Below are 22,579 nucleotides of genomic sequence, written 5' to 3' on the forward strand. Positions count from 1 at the left end.
AATGTGAGAAGCCAGTGCCTGGGAGGTTTCATCCCGCCTACGCAGCACGATTAGAAAGGGAAAAACCAGCCTCAGAGAAGCAGTTTATCCTTCATGATCCAGTCTATCAGGAACTATCTCTGAGTTGTTAAAGCCTGTACTAGTCCATTTCTGTTGCTTATAATAAAATACCTGGGACTGGGTAATTTATAAAAAAAATGAAATTTATTGTTTACAGTTTCAGAGGCTGGGAAGTCCAAAGTCCAGAAAACACATCTGGTGACTCTTCTTTGGTGGTGGCTTTACAGCAATGCAAGGGTCTCCCATGGCAGAAAGTGGTGGAGCAGAGAGAGAGAGACTCTCATGTGCTCTTCTTTTAAAGCCCTCAGAACCATACCACCATGATTAATCCATTCACTAGAGCATGGTCCTGCAATCCAATCACCTCTTCAAGGCCCTACCTTTCAATACCATAATAGGATTTCCCACCCTCGACATTTACAATGGGAATTTAAGCTTCAATGAGGTTGGGGGGTGGGGGCGGTGGAGAGGGCATCCAGCCTACTGCAAAGCCCAATCTTCCAAAGACCACCAGGAACAAGCCTGTAGTCTGTTAAAATCAGGTTTATTGACTCGGTATGTTGAGGGGGACATTCCACAGGAACCACAGAATGCTGCCCGACATGATTGAGGACAGGGCTGTTCGCAAGGCTTGGACTCCTACTGAAGGCATCTGAGATTAGCTGTGTGTTGGCTTCTGTGTCTGAGGCGGGGTTCATAGACGCAGGGATTAATCAGGACTTGAGCGCTATCACAGGACAGGTGCCTTAGCAATTGGGTACCCCCAGAAATAGACGGGAATTGCAAAGCAGGTCTGGGGGTGCAACTGCTGAGAAAGCAGTAGTTGCACAAACAATTGTGCTGTGCAGCTGGGACAAAACCTCCCAGGCACTGGCTTTCTCACATCACTCCCCAGTTTGGCTCTGATCCTTATATGGCAACTCTGCTTTAATGAGCTGTTGATAGAAAAGCCAATCAGTAGTGCGTACAAAGGGCCCTGATAAGTTATCTTGATATTAGGGAACCCAAAGTGCGTGTGTGGGGCTGGCTGGTACTGGGACCCAAACTGGTGAACTTGCGGTTATAAGGCTGTGCTGTAACCAACTGAGTTAACCAGCCAGCCGGTTTACTGAATATTTTAAGCCCACTGTTGACACTCCTTCTCAGGAAAAAAGATTCCTCTGAAAACCTTACTGCTGATTGACAATGCATCTGGTCATGCAAGAGCTCTGATGAAGACGCACAAGGAGATGAATGTTGTTTTCATGTCTAACACAACATCCATTCTGCAGCCCAGGCATCAAGGAGTCATTTTGACTTTCAAGTCTTATTATTTAAGGAATCCTTTCTGCAAGGCTGTAGCAGCCATAGATAGTGATTTCTCTGACGGATCTGGGAAAGTAAATTGAAAACCTTCTGGAAAGGATTTACCACTCTAGGTGCCGTTAAAAACATTCACGGTTCATGGAGATCAAATTATCAACATTAACAGGAGTTTGGAAGAAAGCTGATTCCGATCCTCACGGATGAGTCTGACAACTTCAAAACTTCAGTGGAAGAAGTAACTGCAGATGTAGTGGAAATAGCAAGAGAACTAAAATTAGAAGTGGAGCCTGAAGATGTGACTTCATTGCACAATCACACAGTAAAACCAGAAAGGATAAGGGATTGCTTCTTAGAAAAAAAAAAAAAGTAGTTTCTTGAGATGGAATCGACTCCTGATGAAGATGCTGTCCACATTATTGAAATGACAACAAAGGATTTAGAATATTGCATCAACTTAGTTGAGAAAGTAGGGTCTGACAGGATTGACTCAGATTTTAAAAGAGGTCCTACTAAGGATGAAATGGTACCAAACAGCATTGCATGCTACAGAGAAATCTTTCATGAAAGGAAGAATCAATCAATGTGACAAACTTCACTGTTGTCTTGTTTTAAGAAATTGCTACAGCCATCCCAAACTTAGCATCCACTACCCTGATCAGTCACCAGCCATCAACATTGAGGCAAGATCCTCTACTAGCAAAAAGATTATGACTCACTGAAGGCTCAGATAGATGGTCATTAGAATTTTTTGGTAATAAAGTACTTTCTAATTAAGGTGTGTACTTTGTTTTTTTAGACATAATGCTATTGCATTCTTAATAGACTACAGTATAGTGCAAGCATAACTTTTATATGCACCGGGAAACCAAAAAATTTGTGTGACTCATTTTATTGCAACATCCACTTTATTGCAGTGGTCTGAAATCAAAACTGCCATATCTCTGATATTTTCTAATTTCCTTTGTGGTTTCTTTTTGGACCCATTGGTTGTTTAAAATTGTGTTGTTTAATTTCCACATGTTTATAAATTTTTCAGTTTTTCTACCATTGATTTCTAGTTTAATTTCATTGTGATCAGAAAAGACACTTTGTATTATTTTAATTTTTCCAAATTTATTAAGACTTGTTTTGTTATCTAATATATGGCCTATCCTGGAGAATGTTGCGTGTGCACTTGAGAAGAATGTGTGTTCATTATTGTTGGGTGGAGTGTTCTATATATGTCTGATAGGTCCAATTAGTCTACAGTGTTGTGCAAGTCTTCTATTTCCTTATTGACCTTCTGTCTGGATGTTTTATCCATTATTGAAAGTGTGGTATTGAAGTCTCCAACTATTATTGCGAAGTTCCTATTTCTCTCTTTATTTCCATCAATGTTTGTTTTATATATTTAGAAGGTCTGATGTTTGGTGCATACATATTTATAATTGTTATATCTTCTTGGTGAATTGTCCCTTTTATCATCATACAATGTCCTTCTTTGCCTCTTGTGGTAGTTTTCTACCTACAGTCTATGTGTCTATATTAGTATAGCCACTTGTGATCTTTTTTGGTTGCTATTTGCATGAAATCTTTTTATCCCTTTCCTTTCAATCTAGGTATGTCCTCAAAACTAAAGTGAGTCTCTTTTAGACAGCATATAGTTAGATCCAGTTTTGTTTGTTTGTCTAAAATCCATTCTGTCTATCTATGTCTGTTGATTGGGGAGTTTAATCCATTTACATTTAATGTAATTACTAGCAGGGAAGAACTTATTTTTGCCATTTTTCTTTTTGTTTTCTTTATATCATATAGCGTTTTTTCCTTCATTTTTTCCATTATTGCTTTTTGTTGTTGTTGTCAGTTAATTTTTTGTAGTGACACATTTTGATTCCCTTTTATTTCCTTTTGTGTGCATTTGTAAATATGTCCTTTTTGATTACATCACAATTACATAGAACATCCTGAAGTTATAACAATCTATTTTGAATTGATACCAACTTAACTTCAATTACAGGCAATAACTACTCCATTACAGCTTTTCCCCCCTCCCCTTTATGTTATCTGTATTACAAATTACTTCTTTATATATTAGGTACCCATTAACATAGATTTATGATTATTTTTATGCATTTGTCTTTTAAATCCTTTAGAAAATAAAAAATGGAGTTACAAACCAAAATTACTGTAATACTCATTTTCACAGTTGTCCATGTATTTAACTTTACTGGAGATCTTTGTATCTTTAAGTTACTCTAGCATCCTTTCATTTCAAACTGAAGGGCTCCCTTTAGCATTTGTTGTAAGGCTAGTGTAGTGGTAACAAACTCCCTCAGCTTTTTAAAAATCTGGGAATGTCTTAATTTCTCTCTCATTTTTGGAAGGACAGTTTTGCTGGACATAGAGTTCTCGGTTGACATTTTCTTTTCTTTTCTTTCTTTCAGCACAATAAATATATTAACCCACTGCATTCTGGCCTGAAAAGTTTCCTGCAAAATTTGCTTATAATGTAATTGAATATCTCTTGTATGTGACAAGTCACTTTACTCTTTCTGCTTTCAAGATTTTCTCTTTGTCTTTAATTTTTGACAGTTTGATTACAATGTGTCTCACTGTGGGTCTCTTTGGGTTTGTCCTTCTAAGAGTTCACTGGGATTCTTGGATTTATAGATTCATGTATTTCATCAAATTTGGGGAGTTTTCAGCTATTGTTTCTTCAAATAAACTCTCTGCTCCTCTCTCTCTCTCTCTCTCTTCTCCTTAAATTTCCATAATGCCTATATTGATCTGCTTTATGATGACCCATACATTAAGCTCTGTTCACTTTTTCTTCATTATTTTATTTTTGATACTTCTGACTTGATCATTTAAAATGGCGTCTTCATGTTCATTGGTTCTTCCTTCTACATTTTCAAGTCTGCTATTGAATCCCTCCACTGTATTTTTCAAATTAATTATTGTATTTTTCAGCTCCAGAAATTTTTTAAATAACTTCAATCTCTTTGTTGATATTCTCATTTTGTTCATATGTTGTTTTCCTGCTTTCATTTAGTTTTTGTCTGTGTTTTTCTTTAAGTATATTTAAGACAATTGATTTAAAGTCTTTGTCTAGTAATTCCAATGCCTGCACTTCTTCAGTGATGGTTTCTGGAGATTTGTTCTGTTCCTTTGAATGGGTCACTTTTTGTTTCGCTCTATGTTGTGATTTTTTTGTTGTTCAAAATTGGGCATTTGAAAAAACAGCCACATCTCTCAATCTTTGCAGACTGGTCTGTGCTAGGGAAGACCTTCCCTAATTAGCAGGGCAAGTTCTGACACTTGTGATCACCCCCAAATGTCTCAGGTGTTTCTTTTTATTTTTTTTCTAGCATATATGCTGTCTGGTGCTGTGTGTTTGCTTGTTTTTTATTACCCTTATACTCATGGCTGCTTTTATATGTCTTAATCTCCTAGAGCCTCACTCCAGTTTCCTCACAGGGTGTTAGATGTTCTATTGTATTTCTCTATCCAACCTGTTGCCCCAGACATTCACAAATGTCTGCGGTCCCCCTATAGCTTTTACATGGTACCTGCCACACTTTTTCCAGCCTGAGATCCAAGCTATGCCACCTTTCCCCATCTGAAAGTTAATATACCTACCTTGCTGTCGTCCAATTTTGAAACTTTTTAATTTTAGACAAGTATAGATGGGAAAGCTGTGAACAGAGTGGAGAAGGTTGGTAGTTCTATGCTATGGGAAACCCAAATCAAAGTTGGCAGTACATGGTTATTCCTAAGCAATGGTTATCAGAAGACCAAGTGCCAAAAAGACATGACAAAATGCTGGGCTTCATGAAGAGACCACTGGAGCCAACTCAACCCTGAGGAGTTCTGTGCTGTGATCTCAATTAAAGAGTATGATCTCACTCCTAACAGTGTGACCTTGACCTGTTCATTATTCTTGAATTCTGTTACAATATGACTCAAGGTATTAGTTGATGGCAGTCATATCCAGTACCCATGTCCCTTGATTCCTCATCTAGTCATTGATATGGCTTCCTCCCTAGATAAAAGACAAAAGTTCAATAGCTCTTACTTCAGCAAAGTTCACTGCTGAGGCAGAGCTACATTTTCTCTCACCTGGAGTAGAGGACAGTGGAAGGCCTGGCTCCAAGAATAATGAGAGCATTATCTGCAAGTGACATGGAGCAGAAGGTGCCACCATTGGCTATGCCCCAATAACCAATGGATTCTGTCATTAGATAGAACTATACTAGACATCCATACTAACCACAGAGTGGACATGGATGGGGCTTAGGGTGTGACAGCAAAAGGCTGGAAGAACAAAATCCAACCAACATAGCCTTTGTCCTGCTCTTCATAATGGAACTTCCTTGGGAAATATTTGTGACATGTTTGTGTTAATGTGCCCAAAACCACAAAATATTTTAAAATGATATTTACTTTTTAATTCTAGGTCATAATTGTGACATTAATGCTTTAAGATCACAGTGAATAATAAGCATTTTTTGGAATTCATACAAGTGTTTGCAGATTGGAAGATATTAAAAAGACTGGCATGCTAGATATCAAAGGAGATGTCAAATTATTAGAAGAGATACCTAGTAATTAAAGAGGTCCTACAAGCTTAATATTATCATACATGGTTTATTACATATGTTTATGTAATCCTGGTCATTTAAAAACTTGTATCCTTGTTTTTAGTATTCTTCTCCTAATAAAATGGTCCTTTATAATATTAAGTTTTACTGCTAATGCTATAAAGGGCCTTGGTCTGGAAAAGTGCTTTGATTGGGGCACCAGCACCAGAAAAGACTCCTGTTGTCTGTAGTCTGCTGTCTTTCACCATGTGTCCCTAATTCCCCCTTCAACAATATTTGATACTATTAATTTTCTGAATTCTACAAAAGTTTAAATAGCAGCCAATACTTACTGAATGTTTACTCTGTGTCAGGGAAGCCTCTAGGAGCTGTGGACCTAATGGAGTAAGACTAGCATCTTCTGCTTAAGGACATCTAATAAAGGTTACTCTTGGTCATGTCCTTTCTTGCTTTTTTATGGACATTACTTAATGCTATTGTGGGTCCTTGGTGTTAAAAACAGCTGCTGATTCTGCTATCAAATAATTCTCCCTTTTTCCATGAACTCATAAATCTAAGCCTAAGTTAATGGGTTCAGGCAGAGATGGGGGTCCAAAAATGATTTCTCATTTGAGTTATGGTGAAATCTAAGTGTAGTAGATACTTACTTCTCCACTGCCACCCCAACCTTTACCCTTTTCAGAAAACTGCCCATTCATACCTACAGGTCTGCAGAAGGAGCAGACACATTGCCTTGTCCCAGCTCCAGTGGCTGATCCAAGAGTTAATGCCTGACCCAGGCTGAGACCATCAAAGTCCCTTTGCTGAGAATGTGGAATGATTGCAAAGATATTTGCCTCACAGACTAGGTGGGAAGCAGAAGTAGAAGCCTGGGAACTGGGGGTGTCCCTGTCCAGCCATATAGACTGGGAAGCAGGAAAGTCTGGTTTGCAACGAGAGATGAGGGTTAAACAGATCTTTATGGAGCAACAGAGGTCGGAGAGAGAATCCTGGCAGTGTTAGGTGGCCCATTTCCAGTTTGTGGAATTAGACACCCTTATAGTGCTCGTTTGCATAAGCCAACTTGGAGTTTTGTGGGGGTTTTTTTTTGCTTTTTTTGTTGGTGGCTGTCCGGTATGGGGATATGAACCCTTGACTGAACCCTTGACCTTGGTATTACAAGGCTTTGGTCTAACCACTGAGCTACTGGCCAGCCTACAAAAGCCACCTTAAACAACCAAAACCCTAAAGACATAAGACAAGATTGATGTATTTCAAAGAAAATACTTTCCTGTTTGCTAAACAGCTTAAAAGAAAACAGAAATTAAAAGCATTTGTTTCCATTCAATGCTAGTATGTTCTATGGACATTAACATTGTGGAATTAAGTGATTTCTTCTCCTCCTATACCTTTCCCTTACAAGAAAGATAATAGCCAGCATAAGGTATGATTGAGGTAGCATTGCAGAAAAGTAAAGGTGCAGACCCTGGAGCCAGACTCACTGGTCTAAATCCCAGGTCCATCACTTAGTAGATATGTGACCATGGGCAAGTCTCTCAACTTTTCCAAGAGTTCTGAGAGTTGCTAGAAGGATTAAAATTTTTCAGAACATGGAAGACACTAGCACACTAAGAACAATGCCTGGCTCAGAAAAATGCTGCATAAATGATAACTACCACTGACCACATGGTTTCCTCTTTTTGCAGCACCCAGCATAGTGTATGTGGGGCCTTTCATACCATTTCCTCTCCACACATGAGAACTTTTCAGTCACTCATCAGAACTCCAGGTGAGCTCTGCTTGAGCCAAAACCTGCAATGTTAGAGATGCCTTGAAAACAGCTTCTCTCTACTCCGTCATCCTAAGCTCGCTTTCCAGGAGGCTGTCTTTCTGAAGCATTATAGAGCACTCATATTTAATGAGTATAATCTATATTGTTTGATGATACTTTGCTTTCTGCACAATTTTTTTTATAAAAGAACTAAAAATTTGTTTTAAAGATCCATACTTTAAGCATGCTAAAATTTTTAGATATTAAGATTATGCTGGACAGGTGATGTTTGATAAGGGCACTGGGGGACATGCATGTCCCAGCAACGTGATCTATTCTGGCCACCACTCACATTAGTGACATCAAGAAATGAGAAACCCTATGGACGACCCTATGAAGGACCAAGTTAAAAGGACTATGTTAAAGACTTGCAGAACATGTGCTGGGCTCCTTTCCTCCAGACAAGCACAGGATTTGTGTGTACCATTCAAAACACAGTAGCCCCCCCATCCACGGAGGATACATTTGAAGACCCCCAGCAGATGCCTGAGACCACAGGTAGTACCGAACCTGACTGCCATCAATCAGAACACGTTTTCTGTTCAGGTCTCCCACCCACAAATTTAATGCCTTTTCCATCTTTTTAAAAAAAAAAATATTTAGTGAATTTATTTAAATGGAGGATGTTTAAATGACATAGAAATGGAAAATATTAGAAATCCACACACAGTAAAAAATGAAAACAAAGACAATTCCATGACATTTCCAGTTAAACATTCGTACAATACATATTCACTTTTTTCCTTATATGGGGGTAACATATACATACATGACATGATGATTCCGGCAAAAAAAAAAAAAAAAAAAATCAGAGATACTAAAAATATTCCCAAGTTTTCAAAATAGTGTGGAATACATTACAACAACATGAAACCCCTGATTTAATCATTTAATTCCATGATTTTATCATGCCAGAAGCATGGTTGGTTTTAATTTTTTTAAACAGATATTGGTGTCACAACACACTGGCTTATTAATAATTAAGGCATTTTGTGTTACACAGTATCTCAGTGTGGACAAAAAGTTTTTAATATTGATTATTTGCTATGATTCTTTAAATTTTCAAGGTCTTCTCATAAGAAAATAGTTGCACAATTTAAGTGTTTTTTATAAAGTACAATCTTTAAAAAAAACTAATGATGATTGGTCTTTGTGGTTCCTAGCAATAAATCCTGTCTTATTTGTTCATATAGTATAAATTATATTCTTATGCGGGATTGCATTAAGTCGCAGTAGTTCTTAAACAATGTCACCAAATAAAAAATTTGCATTTAAATCCCAAAGCCAGACAATCTTCCCAGCGCCTTTCACCTCACTGAAGTTGGAGCTGCTCCTTTTGGGTTTTTCCCACTTCAAGAAGAAGTAGATGGTTAGGGTTTCATTATGTAGCTTTTTAAAAGAAAAAAAGAGTGGTTTTGATTTCTTCCACAGTTCACAGTTCTCAGATGAGAATTTTCTTTGGAAATCCTATAATCCAGGGATGTATTGAATAACCAAATGGTCTTTAGTACACAAAATCTCTCAATCCAACTGTAATAAATAAGCATCTACATCCTTAGCTATATTCCCAGTATATTCTGGAACCAAAGTAAGATGGTTTTCCTATTCCCACAATTCACTTAATTCTTGTTTTCAAATCTGAATATTTCCATTATTTATCATTTCAGTTTTGGATGATAGTTCTGAGCCCCAGCTTTTTACGACTGCTTGAAGCCAGTGAAATCAACTGTGACATATTCTTCAAATTTGCTTTCAAGTAGTGACTTTGCTAGAGGGAACAGGTCTACATAGCAGCCAAGTGAAATATATTGTTTTTCTTCCTGCTAACTTTTGGCAATCTACCGCAACTCCAAGATCTTCTATCTTCCCCGAATAAGCTACAAGTTCATGTATACGTCTCTTTCCCCAGAAAGTCAAAGCTACTTTCAATTTCAGACTCCTGTTGAACAAAACTTGGGCCATTGTTTCATGGTCCTAAGAAACCTCAGGAAAAAGAAAAAAAAAAAATACCCACTAAATTTTGATGATGGGCTCTCTCTTTGTGATAAACTGGAATCACTAGTTAATCAAACATGTTCGACTCTCATGGCATAATTTTTCAGGCAGGTGGCCTGCACAAGCCAGTTCATTTTCTTTATTTGCCATGTCACGGCCCCCATTTCTAGGGGACTGTTTTGGGTTTTTTTTTTTTTTTTTTCTGTAATAAGGATTTGGAAAGGGATGATGAACTTTCTTTCTGTGATAGACAACCTTACATAGTTTTTCTGGGCTTTTCTCAGTTTGTCCAACTGTTCTATTTATGGAAGCAGCCAACAGTTTTCACTTAAAGGAAGCACTTTGCTGCTTCTCTTTGGCATATTCTAATTGCCAGCATCACTACTCCTGTGCTTTGGGGTCATTATTAAGTTAAATAAGGGTGACTTGGACACAAGCACTGTGACACCAAGACAGTCAATCTGATAACCTAGTGGCTGCTCAGTGACACATGGGTGGGGAGCGTCCACAGCATGGATCCTCTGGACAAAGGCATAATTCACATCCCGGGCTGGACAGAAGGGAACAGCATGAGATTTCATCACACTACTCAGAATGGCGCACATTTTAAAACTTATGAATTGTTTATTTCTGGAATTTTCCATTTAATATTTTCGGGCCATGGTTGACTGCGGGTAACTGAAACCATAGAAAGCCAAACTGTGAATAAGATGGGGGGAGACGACTGTACAAGCTGCCATCTTTCTTAAGATGAAGGCTAAAGTGCTTGAAGGGAACCAGAGAATGGGACCCAGTGATCCAGGACTCTGCAAAAACAGAAGGACTCTAAACCTGAGTCCAGACGTGACGCAGAGATGATCAGAAACAGAAACCTGCCCCACTGAGCCTGCGAGAGAGCACCAGACCTCAGGAGGTGACTTTTGGAGGATCTTGGAGGATTTTGGAGGACCTTGGAAAAGAAACAGCACAAAGCAAAAAGAAGTAACCACGTGGAACCAGCAAACGTGCTTTTGAACGAATCAAGGGAAAAGGCACTGAACTTGAAGACTTCCAGACTAGTGCAGAGAGCCAGTTTGGGGGATGTTCTCAATGACCTGGGGCACATTCATCTCACTATTAAAAATACAAATTATGTTATTACCTTTCACTCTAACTCCTTTATATTGAAATAGAACTGTTTGTCTACTGTTTCTCCATTCATTAAAATGACAAGTCGTGGCAGAATTGGCAATACTTTTGCTAGCGTCATGGAAGGGCAAACACTCAGTGCCATTTAATTCACACACTCTCTTAAGCACTAAAGTAATCTAACGAGCAACTCTGAAAGCTTTGTTACAAAAAACATCGTCAGCCATCCGAAATAAGTAGTGCTTGAGAGAAAACCTCGAGCTAAGATGCCATGCGTTGGAAACAACACATAGGATAAGCATTAAGACATTCTGACTTTCTGAGGATCTTTTTTTAAAAAAGTAGCTTTTACTGTGCACCATGATGTTATGGGATTCACATAGCTACTGCAGTGTAGCAAATGAGCATATCCATCAAATCATAGTCACTCATTTTTTTTGTTTGTTTTTTATTTTTATTTTTTGTGTGGCAAGAGCAGGTGAGATCTACTTATTGAGCAAGAATCTCAAACACAGTTCAATTTTACTGCCTATACTTCTCGTGTCGTGCATTAGATCACTGTATTTGTTCGGGGACATATCTGCTGCTTTGTATCTTCTGAACGATATCTCCCCGTTACCACCCCCCACCCCACCAACACTGGTAACAGTTGTTTTATTATTTATCTCTGTCTATTTGAATGTCTTTCTTTCTTTTTAGGTTCCACGTATAAGTGGGATAAACCACTATTTTTCTTTCTGTGTGTGGCTTATTTTACTTAGCATAATGTCCTCTAGGTTCATCCACGTTGTGGCAGATAACAAGATATCAGGTTCTTTTTTAGGGCTGAGTGATATTCCATTGAATATACACACCATGGTTTCTCTGTCCATTTGTCTGTTGATGAACATTTAGGTTGTTTCCATGCCAACAATCTCTCTTCTGGATATGTCCCCAAAGGAAATGCAATCTCTGCCTTGTAAAGACATTTGCAACTCCATGTTCATAGCAGTATTTTTCTGATGACCTTTTTGGAAGAAGCTGTAATATTTTTTGTTAAAAAACAAAACAAAGCAAAACAAAACAAACAACAACAACAACAAAAGTGTATTTGGGTCTGGCTGGTTGGCTCAGTTGGTTAGAGAGTGGTGTTGTAACATAAGGTCATGTGTTCAGATGCCCACATGGGCCAGCTGCCAAAAACAGAAAAAATATTTTTTTAAAAACAGTGTTTTTTGTCTGTTGCAAAACTGTCATATTTAAGCCATCTGAAAGAAATATTCAGGATATTGGAGAAATAAGATTCACATTTTAATTAGAAATAAGTCTGTTAAAATCATAAAGTGTGTTTTTCTGGAACAGGCCTGAGAATGACTGTACAGAAAGTGTCTTTGCATTTTCTGCTTAGAAAATTAATTTATGCTACCTATATACTGGTGAAGTCATACAACAGGTGATAAGATCATACATCGTGAACTCATCATGACAGTGATGGTGTATATATTAAAGCTTAGGTGGGTAAGTTAAATTTTTACAACAAATAAATTTTAAAATTGCACTTCCTTATACTAAACACATGATAAATACAGTAGCCTACAACATACTTGCAACCTTAGACTCAGAGTTAAGGGGTAGGGTTGGCCGGTTAGGTCAGTTGGTTGGAGCACGGTGTTGTAACACCAAGGTCAAGGGTTCGGTTCCCCATACTGGCTGGCTGCCAAAATAAAATTTTTAAAAAGTTGAGATAAATTCCATAGGAGGGAGCAAAATATTTTTGCTCTTAAAAACAGATTATTAGAGATCCAATCAAGATGGCAGAATAGACGGTCCCCAGTGTCACTCTCTCCCACAAATCAACCAATATTCAACTATAAAAACGTAACATCAGCCAAGCCAGGGCAGCTGGAGCTCAGGGGAAGAGAAGGAGAGACCTATGGAGTTCATGAAGGCAGGAGAAACTACGATGAGAGAAAGAAAAAGCTGCTTTGAGCGTTTCGGGCCGTGGCTGCTTTAAGGCTGGAGCTGCTGAGTGCATGGAGCAGGAGCCGGCAGAAGCCAGCAGAAGCCACAGCTGTGCCCTTCAGATGGGGTTACTTGGAGGTGGTAGGGGAGAAGAGGGCCTTGGCGGCCCCCAGGACAGCAAGACCGCTAATAGGGTTCCCATGGACCCACACGGGAGTGAGGAGCCAGAACAGCTGTAAAAAGGGAGCCATTCAGAGGCCAGTGAGTCATTGCAAGGGACCGGTGCAGGGCCCTTCCCATGGGAAGTGTTTGGAACACAGGTGGTGGGGAAGACGGGCCCACTGGGAGAACACTGGGGCACGGCAAGGATAGATGACCTGCCCCCCAATCAGTACATGACCACTCAGAGGAGACTGGTCAGGAATATAGAATTGCACAGGGTGCAGTTTGATGAAAAAATTAAGGCCCAGATCAGAGATTCTACAGAACACAGGTCCACTGGGTCTCTGGAGAGCCCGAAGTACCTATAAGGTCAACCATTAAACCCTGAGTGGCACAAAAAGCCTTCCCCAGGGAAACAACAGCAAAGTAGCAATTTAGCTGAACCACAGAGCTCAAGTACTGGTTCCCATAGGAAGTTCCCCCTGTTAGAAGCAAAGGACAAAAAATTAGTTCGAGGCCAGGCACACCACCAGCACCTTGGGGCCTGCCTGGGAACTGGAGGCTTGGATCTGGGGACTGGACCCCAATCCCACTTCCAGGCAAACCGCACCAGTGCATTGGGGCCAGCCTGGGGACCCGAGGCACAGAGAAGAGGACTGGACGCCCCTCCCACAACCAGGCACACCACGCCAGCACCTTGGGGCCTGCCTGGGGACCTAAGGCAAGGAGAAGGGGAATGGACCTCTCTCCACAACCAGGCACACTGAGCCAGCGCCTTGGGGCCCACCCACAGTCCCGGGACATGAAGAAAGGGAGCAGACCAGCCTCTCACAAACAGGCACACCACGCCAGCACCTTGGGCCCCACCCAGGGACCTAGGGCATGGAGAAGGGGACCAGACTACCCTCCCACAACCAGGCTACTGAGCCAGTGCTTTGGGGCTCACCCAGGGACCCAGGGTATGGAGTCGGGGACAGGACCACCCTCCCACAGTCAGGCACAACATGCCAGCACCTTGGGGCCTGCCAGGGGACCCAAGGCAAGGAGAAGGGGACCAAACACACCCCACAACCAGGCATACTGCCAGTGCCAAGGAGCATGCCAAAAACAGCACCCCCACGTGGGTAGCCCACCACAGTCACCAGAATAACCATGGCTGCTGCAAAAGCAGCTAGACACCACAACCACCACGCAGATGGTCCGCCAACCACTGGAGTGCATTCACACAAGAAGAGTCACCAGCAGAGACAAAGAAAAGAAAAGGGTGTCTCTCTCCACAAAGCCCATGCCAGAGTGACAGAAGAAGCATCTGCTCTATGACAATATTGGGGGACCTGATCACACCTCTCAGCATTGGACAGATCATCTAGGCAACAAATCAACAGAGTAACCATTATTCTTTCAGAAGGAGAGAAGGAATCTAGGCAATTAGAGGGTGGAGGGAGAGGGAATGGGGGAAGGGGAGAGGTTGGCCAAGGGAGATAAAGAATAATTACGATTTGTAACAATGTATATGCTACTAATACTGATTTAATCAACATATCTCAATGTTCAACCCCCAAAATATGTATAATTGATTTTGATTCAATAAATAAAATAAATTATTTTTTTTAAAAAGTATTTCTTAGAAAAAAAAAAAAAGATTATTACAAGACAATGTTTTGCCCTTCGTGAAAAAAAAAAAAAGTTAGCCAGAAACTCAACTCCACAATGCTGAGGATTAGAATATGTTCAGTCCTTTACCCCACTTGGCTAATGCTGTTTATTGTGTCATTATAGTGACTGATGAGTAAATATTTTTCAGACTTTTCCCTTTTCTTTGTCCAAGGGTAATGATGAGCTCAGTGTGTTTTTTTCTCAACAGTGTCTGCATCATTGAATCTTCTTACTTTCTCAAGGACATAGTATCTTGATTTTTTTCTTAATTGGCTATGGCTTCCAATTTGATGAGTTAAGTCACAGCATCTAGGGTTTACAATTTACAATTTCCTCTTCCCATAGAGGGCACCAATTCTTGGATGGTTATCAGAGATATCCTTTGGGATGAAATGGAAAATTTAAATAATATCAATGATTCAATCAACAAATATTTATTGGCAGCCATGCATAGGTGCTGTGATAAGAAGTCAGGGGCCATTACACGTGTAAGGCATTCTCTCTTCAAGACTGTTACAGTCTGGACAGGCTATGACGCCGATAGAGTTCGGATGTGTTGTCCCCACCAAAACTCATGTGGAAATCTGATCCCCAATGTGACAGTGTTGGGAGCTGTTTGAGTCATGGGGGTGGATCCCTCATGAATGGATTAATCCTCTCCCTGGGGGGTGCGAGTCCTGAGTGAGATCTTGCTCTAAGTTCCCACAAGAGCTGGTTATTTATAGGACCCTGGCACCTTCTCTCTCTTGCTTCCTCTCGCCATGTGATCTGCTTGTACCCACCGGCCCCCTGCCACTTTCCACCATGAGTAGAAGCAGCCTGAGGCCCGTGCCAGATGCAGCTGTCCCAGAATCGTGAGCCAGGTAAACCTCTGTTCTTTATAAATTACCCAGTCTCAGGTATTTCTGTTATAGCAACACAAAATGGACTAATACAGATACAAACACACATAAAAGACAGCTCATCATACCAAGCAGCTCATGGTGGGTGGTGAATGAATGGGCCACTGGACTTCCAAGGAGAGGGATTGCTTTGGCCCATGGTCGTGAGTTTGGCTGCACCTTGGGGTAAGGGTAGCATCTGAGGGACTAGAAAAGTTAAAGGATCAAGGTAGGAGGGACAGAAGGGAACAGCTAATGTTGAAGGAGGATGGGGAAATATTTCCAGCCCATCTGCAATGAAGTGAAGCATGCTTGAGTAGGTTGGATTAGATTTGAATATATTTCAAACATATTGATCCGTGCATGTTTTCATGATATCCCTTTGACAGGTGAGGCAGATAGGACTGACTCTTTCAGCCCCGTCCAGATCCAGGGCAATTGCCATCTCCAACATGAAATCACCCTAGACCAGAAATGCCTCCCCCCTTCATCTCTTTTATGTCACAGACTTTGAGGCAGACATCCTCTCTCATATCCAGTACTTTGCTTCCATGTGCATTCACATTTATAATCTTACTATCACCAAGTCTTGAAGAAAATCCCCCTTTTCATCTACTTAACAAACTTTTGAACGGCAGCACTGCTCAGAATCTTTTCTTCTATGGTACCTGAGCCAGTGACCATTCTACTTCAAAAAATGTCATTAACCACTGCTGATTAGGGACTGGCAGTCTTGGACATAAGCCATGATTTTATTAGTCAGGATAGGAGCAAAGACGATATAGGGATCCAGAAATAAAATAATCAAGGTGAAGAATTCAGCAAAGAATCACACAAATGTCTGCCTGTACCTTCCATCCAGATGTTTCCCAAACCCTCCTTGCAGTCCCTCCCTCACTGAGGACTCCCTGTGTCTTTTCAGGAGAAAGACAACCCTTCCCCTCCCTCTCCACCCTCATGGGTAACGAGAGAGTCCACTGGATCTCTGCTCTCCTTACTAGAGAGAGCAAATCCCCTATGCACAGCTTTGCTAATTTGCTGTGTGATTTGGGCAACTTACTCATCTTCTTGGTATCTCAGTGCTCACTTTGTGGGGTTAATGGGAGAATTAAATATGTTCATACCTGCCTGACATGCACCCATACTAGTGGCAGCCACAGTGGCCTGACCTGGAATCCAGTTTCAGTCTCAACATAGCCCTGGCATGATGAGGGTTTGCAAAATGGCAGAATGGGAGTAGGAAAAAAGAACTTGCAAGAATTCCCTACGTTATTTCTGAAAACTTGGGGGAATATTTGTGGGACTGGACTTGCGAAGATGTTTGACCAAAAGGATCATGATTTTGACTCCAGCTAAACGTACTGCTGTCGAAGTCTGTGTTCAGTATGCCAACGCCAACAGTTGGCTACATTTCTAACAGTCTTCTGGGTTTGCTCTCGCAAGCTTGGACCTAGTGATGCTTATTTTGCATTATATAAATAGGTAAGAAACCCCTTGGCATGGTGCAGAGTAATGGCTCTCAGACAACCGGGTCGTGTCTACAGACATCTTTGACTGTCACAAATGGTGCTACATTTTGCACACCAACGTAGCACAAGGTGTGCTGCAGGATTTTAGTGGATAGAGGCCAGAGGTGCTGCTAAACATCTTGCAGTGTCCCCAAATGGCTAGCATGCCAAGGCTGAGAAACCCTGACATGGAGGAAGGAATGCCAAGTCTTGCAATCACGGAAATACTGGCGTTGAGCCATATGTATGTCACTGTCATCTGTGCCCTCACTATGTCCCCAACAAGGCCAAGAAGATCATCCCACTTCAGAGGAATTTTTAAATTAAGGAGCAAGACAACTTGAAGTCTAGATGTTAGTTTTTTTTCCCCTTGCCAACCCTGTGCGCTCATGAATGTATCCTTCTTAGTGGCAGGGCTTCAGGTCATGTGACAGCTCAAAATACGAACTTTCATCACAAAAGCTGCCACTGCTGAGCTGAGAGCCTAATTTTCTGAATTTGCTGGCCGTCATAATTCACACCAAACCCCCCACTCTGGCACCTGATCTCAAGGTGACCAGCCAGCTCCCTGGAGATATACCAGTGACTGTGGACTCCTTTCTTCCTGGAAAGGGCAGCAATTTGCCCTTCACCAGGGCACACCCACTCTGCATTTGGATTTGCCTTCTCTGTCTTACCTCTGCCAGCATCATTATCTGTGGATTCTCTTTTGCGACAAGACATAATCAAGAATGAGGTGATGGGAGGACGAGTCCTTTTGGGCTGTAAAACACAGTGGAACACCTTGTAAACAATGGCCCAAAGATGTTTAAGGATCCCACATCTAATTTAAAAAATTACCTTAGGGCAGCTGAAAAGGGGTTACTTATGGAAAAAGAAACATGACATTGCAAGAGGTCATTGCTTCTGTGGCAGTTGAGTTGTTCTGCAGCAAAGAAATTTCTAACTTTCTTTTTACTACTTTGAAAAAGCAGAATTCTGGGCCGAGCCTGTGGCGCACTCAGGAGAGTGCAGCGCTGGGAGTGCAGCGACGCTCCCGCCACGGGTTCGGATCCTATATAGGACTGGCCGGTGCACTCACTGGCTGAGTGCCGGTCACGAAAAAGACAAAAAAAAAAAAAAGAAAGAAAGAAAAAAAAACCCAGAATTCTGCTTTGAGCAGTGTGCTTTTAAAATATAGTAGAAGCGATTTGGCTAAACACAAGAATAAGTATCTAATAACCTGATTAAATATCTAAGCAATGTTGCAGAGAACACTGCAGACCACCTGTCCTCAAGATCACATGATGGATACTTGTAGGACAAGACCTGCTTAACTTACCTGGATTCTAGTCATAGAACGAAAGCCCTTCCCATAAGTCTCACTGGACCAACTCTCACTAATGTCCCCCCTGAACCAAAATTAGCTGTCAGGGGTTGTCATGTGTTGATTGGATCTAACTTAGGTTTCTGATTCTGCTATGGTAAGTCCAGTGGAATCACCATATGTGGCTTAGATTAATCAGGACCCACCGCTGTGGCTAGGAGTGGCATTGTTATCTCTTGAATCACATGAATTGTAAGGGGAACAAATGAAGGACTGATGGACATTGGCGGGGAGGTGGAAGGGAGGGACAGGGACTCAGCATAATCACCACAAAGAGCACGATCCTTTTTGCCTTGTGGGGTCAGGGTCAAGGAGAGCTGCCAACACGAACCCTAACTCCCTTCTTGTCTGTTTTCCTGGCTGTACAAAAGGCCAGACGCAGCCAGGCGACAGTGTCAGCTTCTGTTTCAGAAGAACTTAGCAAGTCTTGGGGGTGGGTGCGGGGAGAGAGCGCCCTTCAGTAAAGCCTTCAGCCCTGCTGACCCAGGAGTCCTGGGGAAGCCAGTGGGCACGCGTTGTCACCGTGGTGGGACGCTCCTGTCTCTCCAGCTCCCAGCTGGACGTTTAGGTTCCTCTCCCTGTGCATTCTGCTATGGTAAAAAATAAAACTATGCATGGGATGAATGCAAAGCATACATTGTACCTGAAAGGCGGCAGCCAGACCCTTGTCGCGTCCTCCTGGTGGTGTAGATAGGTGGAGGTGACCCGCAAGGGAGGGCAGGACAAAGAGGGGACACAAGTAAACCGACCACGAGCTCTGATCAGCATGCACCTGGAGCCTCACCTGCCTTCTGATTTCCCGTCCTAGAGAAGGTAACACTCATTATTTTTTATTCTGTTGTCAGTGGTGTTTCTGTTACGTTTTTGGTTTTGGTTTTTTGGCCCAAAGCATCCAAGTAGATTTACTACAATACAATGGAGGCTATGAAGAGGAGAGAAAATCTCAGGACCACCCTGGGTTCTTCCTTAAATACTAATCCTAATAGCAAAGGTGCTTGAAGACCACTCGTGCCCTCCACTGGAGGAAGGACCACCAACTCTGAGCCCTCGGGAATGAAAGCTCCAGCCACTCAGCCAGGCACAGATGCCATTAGAACTGCTAACAGAAGTGACCAGGAGGAGGGGAGACTTGAGCCCCTGCTGCATCCTTCTGACCAACCGCAGCCTCCATCTGCATTTCCTTCATTTCTTTGTCCTTTATTTATTTTCAAAATGTTCAGTACTCTTTCTGCTTACTTCTCCCAGTATTAGCAGGTGTTTGGGCAATGGTGAAACTCTGTATGGACTTCAGCATATGAAGACAGTGCTGGGATGGAATAGAAGGTGGAGTGGGCATTGCTGGGAGGTTGTAAACTCAGAAAACATCTAAGTCTTCGGTTTCCTATGCAAGACGTGGCATGACTTTGAGTTGCCTTTCATTGGCAAGGCAATGAGAAAGTTTACAGTTACAGGTGGAAACTTGCATGATCTTAGACAGGAGCATTGTTGAAAAGCCTCAGAAGCAAAATCTGTGGTGTGTAGGGGGAATATAAGTGCTAGGACATGGTGGTGCTGGAATAAAGTGCTGCTTTTTCTGCTTAGCACAAGTTATTTGGAGCACAGTCCTCACCTGCCCCGAATGGTTCTTGGCGTGTAAGCCCAAGTCCTTGGAGAAACCCGTGGCAAGGTGGGATGAAAGGTACAAGAAATTTACTCGGGGAAATGCCTGTCAGAGAAAATGGGGAAGGAGCCAGAGAGGCTGGAAGGGCATCAGACTTGAACAAAGTCTGATGAAAAAAGAGACAAGGCATAGGGAGCAAGACGGAGTGCAAGGAACCTGCCTCCTCAGGAGTGGGTTTGCCTGGCATCGTGGCTGGTGCATTTCAGAGCCCAGCATCAGGGCCCTGGCTGAGTATGCCCCCTGCTGTTGGGGCTTGAGAGTTGCATTCCCATTGGCTGCACAATCTTAACAGGTGGGAACATGCTGGACCACCCATCCCACCCCCAGGCAGGTGAGGCAAACATAGGAATAGCATAGCCTCTTGGGATTTAAATTTCGAGGGGGAACCCCACAGAGGACTTGAAGTGGTAGCTGCAAAGTCACACAATGGCAGGGTCTACAGGGAAGTTTCTGCTGCTGAATAAATGAATGAATCAAGTGCTGCCTTGATTCCATTTCAGGATTGTCTGGCTCAGTACTTTCTTTGAATATGCAGATTGTTCAGTGTCATGCCAGTAACAATACACCCCTTCGTTTTGAAAAATTTTAGAGTTATTTTCTATGGCTTGTAAACTTCCAAAGGGAGTCCTAGTGGAGATGGGGAAGGAGGCTAGTTTTTAAAAACACATAATGTTTTTAGAGATATATAAAGTAGGTTATAATCCTTGAACAATTTTGTGACTTTATAGGCACAAAGCAACCAAATCAAAGCACATGCAAAATGTTACTCTGAACAGTTGATTATAACACATTACTTGAACTTTATCTGGAAAAATACACCAAAATGTTAACAGATGTTATGTATGGAAGTGAGGTGATAAGAGACTATCACTTCACATCACGTGTTTTTCTTATTTTTTTTATTCTTATAAAAAGCATAACATTTAAAATTAGTACAAACTATTTTACACATAAAAGTTACAAAGTACAATATGCTGACGACTTATGATACCACAATCGATTTAATAAGAAATTTATTATGGACTGATCCTCGCTGCAGACTCCTCTTCCCACCAGAGGTAAAAAACTACTCTAAATTTGGGGGTTTGCCTTTCCTGTACCTTTCTTTATATTTTTACCCCATATCTATGTAATGACAAACAATACATGGTATTGTTGAAAAGATTTAAATGTATACATATGATATTGTATTGTATGTATTCTTCTGAAAAGTTGATTTTTTGTATAGCACTGTGTTTAAGATTTCATCCATTGTCTGTAGTTCATTGTGAAGTATTTCATTGAATTGAATATACCACAATTCGTCCATTCTGCTCTTCATGCGCAGTAAGGATTCCACCTTTTTTGCAATTACAGAGCTGCTTCTGAGCATATGTGCATGTGTCTCCTGTGCGCCTGTGCAAGAATTTCTACAGAGTACACACCCAAGAGCATATATGCCATGTTCTGAGGGACCCACATCTTAATTATACTAGATATTGCCAATTTCTCTCCATAATGGCTATTACGATTTCCTCTCCTGTCAGAAATATAGAAGATTTCACATCGCTGAAATACTTGGTATCTTTAGATTCTTAACCATGGTCTGTCCACACAATGGAATATTATTTGGCAGTAAAAAGGAATAAAGCACTGGTACGTGCTACAACGTGGATGAACTCTGAAAGTATTAGCTACATGAAAGAAACCAGTTGCAGAAGGACCACACATTATGTGCTTCCATTTATGTTAAATGTCCAGAATAGGCAAAGCTACACAGACAGAAAAGAAATGAATGATTGCTAAGGACAGAGGGGTTTAGAGGAAAATGGATGAATGCCAATGGGATTTCTTTGGGGATTGATGGAAATGTTCTAAAATTGATCCTAGTAATAGCTTCACAACTCCATGAATATACCAAATGCCACTGAATTGTACATTTTAAATAGGTGAATTGTATAGTATGTAAATTATATCTCAATAAAGCCATTATAAAAATGTTTGGAAACTACTGCTCTACGTAAGGTAGGAAATACTAGCAATAGCAAACAATTTCTGATGGTGAAATAAAAAATAAAGAAGCCACAGATTTTTTTTTTTTTTTTTTTTTTTTGCTTATTGGAGACAGGCTTTAAAAAAATGTAAAATTAGAGGTGACGGTGATTGCAATCCAGGTAGACTTGCAGATGTGTGGTATTATGAATTGAAATGATACCAACATAAGAGAGGGTAAAGATTTTGTTGGCAGCACTTTGTGTCACCAGCAGCTGTGATTTTAGAGACTGTCAAAATCTAGTGACATTGAGTGGCAGAGAGCTTTGGGAGTCCTATAAAATATAGTAAGTAGATGGCTGCCTCTTTCTTTTTATGTACTGTGGTTAAAATATTTTGTGAAAATTAGAGGTAAACAAGGACCATGAGTTGTCTTATAAATATTCAACAAGACAGAAAGTAATTTTAATAGTGTCATAAATATGGTTTAACAAGTACTAGAATTGCAAATAAAAGACTTCAAACTCTCATGTAAACTTCTAGTTCTTTCTGGATA

The 22,579-nt window shown here is 41.1% G+C and overlaps 1 pseudogene; it reads right to left on the reverse strand.

Annotated features, from left to right (window-relative positions):
- Window positions 1-9,276: 9,276 nt before the first annotated feature.
- On the reverse strand, window positions 9,277-10,074 carry LOC134366519 (KATNB1-like protein 1; annotated as a pseudogene).
- Window positions 10,075-22,579: the final 12,505 nt, after the last annotated feature.

This window comes from Cynocephalus volans, chromosome 18 (assembly GCF_027409185.1).
Source record: "Cynocephalus volans isolate mCynVol1 chromosome 18, mCynVol1.pri, whole genome shotgun sequence".
In the NCBI taxonomy this organism is placed as follows: Eukaryota; Metazoa; Chordata; class Mammalia; order Dermoptera; family Cynocephalidae; genus Cynocephalus; species Cynocephalus volans.